Source organism: Hypanus sabinus, chromosome 27, assembly GCF_030144855.1.
Source record: "Hypanus sabinus isolate sHypSab1 chromosome 27, sHypSab1.hap1, whole genome shotgun sequence".
In the NCBI taxonomy this organism is placed as follows: Eukaryota; Metazoa; Chordata; class Chondrichthyes; order Myliobatiformes; family Dasyatidae; genus Hypanus; species Hypanus sabinus.
This window is the reverse complement of record NC_082732.1, coordinates 36,445,835-36,450,803: the sequence shown is the minus strand read 5'-3', so window position 1 is coordinate 36,450,803 and position 4,969 is coordinate 36,445,835. Positions and strand designations below refer to the sequence as shown.

The 4,969-nt window shown below is 46.5% G+C and overlaps 1 long non-coding RNA gene across 1 annotated transcript in view; it reads left to right on the top strand.

Moving 5' to 3' along the window:
* LOC132382224 (uncharacterized) overlaps nt 1-3,257 on the top strand; it is a 9,651-nt gene extending 6,394 nt beyond the window's left edge. Inside the window, exons 3-4 of the long non-coding RNA XR_009508237.1 lie at nt 2,124-2,310; nt 2,426-3,257. This is a non-coding gene — a long non-coding RNA (uncharacterized LOC132382224). The remainder of the gene's footprint in view (nt 1-2,123; nt 2,311-2,425) is intronic.
* Nucleotides 3,258-4,969: the final 1,712 nt, after the last annotated feature.

Here is a 4,969-nt window from a genome sequence, read left to right as displayed (position 1 = left end):
CAAGGCTGGCGGGAGCAAAGGATGTTGGGAACAGCGAGGGTGGAGCGCCATGGGAGGGGTGTGGAACAGATCGCAGAGGAGTGCTGGGGTGGGGGTTAGCATGGGTGCAGACACGCCCAGCCCTCAGACACCAGGCAAGGTCATTTGATTCCAAATCAATTGGCTTATTGATCCTTACAGAATGTCTCCCTGGTGCTTCCCACTCCCTCCTCTCTCCCTTCCCCTTTTCCCAACCGTGATTCCCTCTCCCTGCCCCCTTTCCCACTCTCAGTCCATGATAGAGACCCAGATCAGAATCAGGTTTATCATCACTCACATATGCCATGAAATGTGTTTTTGTTTACAGTGCAATACATAAAATCACTATTTAGGCATTATTGATTTATTTATTTATCTACCTACCATGTCTGCTCTGCAGACTCGATGGGCCAAATGGCCCAATTCTGTTCCTATATCTTATGGTCTATCTATTTATTTACTATAACTTGTAGTAATTTGGCCTGTACTGTACTGCTGCCAGAAAACAACAAATTTCACGAGTTAAGTTAGTGGCAATAAAGCTGATTCTGACAAACGATACACACTCTTCCACCTGGATCAACCGCACGCAAAAATCCTTCGCCCACTGCTGGTAGCCTCGACGAACCCTCGTACTTAATGCGGTGAAATTTAGATTGTGAACTTAATTTCATTGCAAGTCACAACATTCAAAGAGCTACTCAATGTCACATCTATTGGGGAAACCGTACTGGAAAAGCATTGGTAGGGAAAAGATTAAAGAGACAAGGCCCTCCCTCTCTGGGGACCATTCACTGGTAAAGATAGAACAGGGGAATCCGATACATCTGTCTTCTTCAATAAATCATCGCACTCACTCGTCCAGACATAAGGAAACAGAATGGATACTGCTTGGCTGAGAAATAGAAGGGAGCCTGTAAATAAAAAAAGCATCTTAAATCGTTGGGATTAATCATTAACCTTATCTGCATTGAACTAGTTAATCTGAAAGTTAATGATTGGTATCCCTCCATTAATACTCTCCACTTTCATGTCAGGACTGACTAATTAATTGGCTGTTGGAAAGACAAGCATATTTGAAATGTATTTGGAATATGACAATATATACTGAGTGGCCACTTTATTAGGTACAGGAGTGGAACCCAGTGTGATTGTCTGCTGCTGTAGCCCATCCACTTCTAGATCCAATACGTTACATGTTTAGAGATGCTCTTCTCCACACCACTGTTGTAACGTGTGATTACTTGAGTTACTGTCACCTTCCTGTCAGTTTCAACCAGTCTGGCCATTCTCCTCTGACCTCTCTCATTAACAAGATATTTTTCCCACTGGATGCTTTTTATTTTCACACCGTTCTCTGTAAATTCTAGAGATGGTTGTGCAGGAAAATCCCAGGAGATCAAACCACCCCATCTAGCACCAGCAGTCATTCCATAGCCAAAGTCATTTAGATCACATTTCTTCTCCATGCTGACGTTTGGTCTGAACCATAACTGAATCTCTTGACCGTGTCTGCATGCGCTTATGCATTGAGTTGCTGCCACGTGATTGGCTGGTTAGATATTTGTATTAACAAGCAGGTTTATCTGATAAAGTGTATTTCTTTCCGCTAATGAAGCACTTTTTCAGAGTGATCATTGTTTCCAAGTAAAAACGATGCCAATGTGTGTACAGTGAGGGTGATAATGAACAGCCAAGCTGTTTGGAGGGTTAGCCATTGACCAAGAGACTGAAACAGACCTCCACCATTCCAAAACAGAGCCTTGAGATCGGAAGAACACGATCATGGCTGCCAAGATGAGTGGTGTGGTAGCATCGCTGTTAGTGTAACGCTTCTCAGCACCAGCAGCCTGGGTTCAGAGCTTGCTCCTGTCTGTGAGGAGCTTGTCCAATCTCCTCGTGACAGCATGGTTTTCCTCCAGCGGCTCTGCTGTCCTCTGACGCATGGTTCTGGTTAGTAGGGTGTGAGCATTCTATGTTGGTGCTGGGAGCGGGGAGGTACTGCCACCAGCAACTCCTCTGACTGTGTTGGTCACTGACGTGTTTCTCTGTTTGTTCTGATGTACACGTGACAAATGAAGATAATCTTTGATCTTTTCCCTCAGAACCACTTTCCCGCCCTGTTCCCATATCCTTTGATTTCCTTAATAGCAAAAATAAACGGATTGCCATCTTCAATATACTCAGCACTACAGCACAGCTGAGTCAAGCCTCTGATTGGTCCTCTGCTCGCTACGTGAAGACGACTTTCTCTATTGTTCTGGTGCTCCCAAGGCGGTCTCCTCTATTTTGGTAAGACCTGTTGTAAATTGGAGGACTGCGTCGTTGAGCATCTCTGTTGCATCTGCACCAAGTGGAACTTCCTGGTGGCCAGACATTTTAATTCTGATTCCCATTTGCATTCAAGGTCCAAAATCCAAGATGGCGGCGCGATGCAGCTTGCAGCAGCCACTCCGGAACTGATTGTCTGTTATTTGTGAAGTGGGGTGCCGTGAGCAAACATAATCGATTGAAAACGGACGTGGAAGCATGGAGAAACATCGGGAAATTCCAGGAAGACCTGCTGCTGTGAGGTCCGGGACTCTGCTGGGAAGAACAGGCCCCCAGTCCTCGGGGTCGCGTTGCCAATGGCCATTAATACGCTCGGCAGAGGATGGAGCTCGGAGAAGCTGTGCCGGAGGGGGTGGTTGGAGGTTCGACAGACTCAGGTCGCTTTCGGTGTGTGCTGCGTCTGCGAGGCTGAGTCGGGCGGCGCCGTGGAAGTCCATAGCGGGGGTATTCCCTTCTGCCGCCAGTGTGGGATGGCAAGTCTGTCAAGACCCTGGGGACTTGTGGAAACTGTGGTGATTTCTTTTGAACTTACAGTCCTTTACCATCTTGGACTATTTTTACTGTGCCCATAGTCTGTTTTTTAAAAATCAATTATGCTATTGTTTGCACTGTTGTAACTATATGTTGTAATTATATGGTTTTGTGCAGGTCTTGTAGCTTTAGTTTATGGTCTAGTTTTGTCTGGTGGATTTGGAGCTCCTTTCCGGGGAACGCGCTAGACAGTAGCGCGATATTAATACGCAGCAGCCTCTCCGGACTCTGGATAGGGGATTGCCAAATGTTACGTGGATTTTCTGGTGTGGTCTGTTTTGTCATATGCTTTTGTGATATCATTCTGGAGGAATGTTGTCTCATTTTTTAACTGCATTGCATTTGTGGTTTCTAAATGACAATAAACTGAATCTGAATCTGAATTCTGACATGACAGTCCACGGCCTCCTCTAGTGCCACAATGAGGCCACCCTCAGGGTGGAGGATTAACTCCTTATATGCCTCCAACCAGGTGGCATAAATATTGAATTCTCCTCTGGGGAAAAAAAATTCCCTTGCTCCCCTCTTCCTCTATTCCTGACTCCGACCTTTCACCTCCTCTCATTTACCTATCACATCACCCTGTGACCCCCTCCTCCTTCCCTTCCCACTCTCCTCTCCTATCACAGACATCCCACCCTGCAAAAACTCATTTCAGGAAGGTTGCACCATCAATTTGCAGGAGACTCCTGGAACTTCTGGGAGAGCTGGGATGTCTGCAATAGAGTTAGCTATGCTAATGAACGAATGACACCTGTTAAACCCACCATGGGCAATAGAAAATTCATTGTTGCAAACAGTGCAGCGAGCAACACTGGCATTATTTTTGACCCCTATTAGGCAGGGGTACACTTCAGTGTAGGCTGGGGTTAAGTACGTTTTATATTTTCTTGTTTTGGAACACTCTGCCATGGCTCTCTCTCTCTCTCTCTCTCTCTCTCGCTCTCGCTCTCTCTCTCTCTCTCTCTCTCTCTCTCTCTCTCTCTCTCTCTCTCTCTCTCTCTCTCTCTCTCTCTCTCTCTCTCGCTCTCTCTCTCTCTCACTCGCTCATTCCCCCTCAAAAAAATCAATTTCTGGGATATTGTATATAACTTGTGGGCATCAGGGAGCCACTATCAATATGCGGGAGACTCCCGGGACTTCCGGGAGAGGTGGGATGTCTGCTATGAGATATCTTCTTCTCAAGCCCTTGACCTTTCCCACCCTCCTCGTTTCACCTCCACCTAGCCTCACTCCTCTATCCCAACCTTTTAATTTGGTGTCTTCTTCCGTCCTTCTCAAAGGATCTCGGCCCAAGACGTCAACCGTTTTTTTCATTTCCATAGATAGTTCCTGACATGCTGAATTCCTCCAGCGCTTTGTGTGTGTTTCTCTTCTCCATTCTGGAAGTCTAACACCTTCTTTGAGTCAGTGACCCCTGGTCCTGGACAGGCAGACCCTGTCGGGGGTAGAGGGTACTGTATCTTCACTGTCAAACATAGAAGAGGGACTATTATTATGACCATGAGAGCAACGGTAGCACATTTAAGATCATATCCAAGTGCCAGCTCTGGGTGTTTGACCCTGGGCCACTAGCCACATTATCACTAAGGATAACCCCTATTGTTTCTCACTCTAGGCTGATACTATAGGAGCAATGTTACCCCCAAGACACCATGCATGTGCACAGTCTGTGGAAAGTTCACTCAGGTGAGAGCAGACTAGATGAAGATGCAGTTCACAAGCAGGATTTTCAGTGGCCAGTTTTAATTCCAATCCCCAGTCTCCTCTACTGCCACCAAGAGTTGACTCTCAGGTTGGAGGAGCAACGCCTATATTCCGTCAGGCTCGCCTCTGGTCTAGCGGCGTGAGATTCGGTATCTCTAACTTTCAGTCAGAGCCCCTCTTCCCCTTAACTCACCTTCCATTCCCCACTTATCTCTACTCTTACCCGCCTGTCATCTCCCCCAGTGCCCCTCCTCCTTCAGGGAAATATGATAGGTCTATTAAAACAAAAACCGCACACCTTCATAAAAGTTTCTTTCCTCAGCAAGTTAATCTGGTTGACCATTCTAGATAGCCACCCCGACCCCCTCCACCTATTACCCCA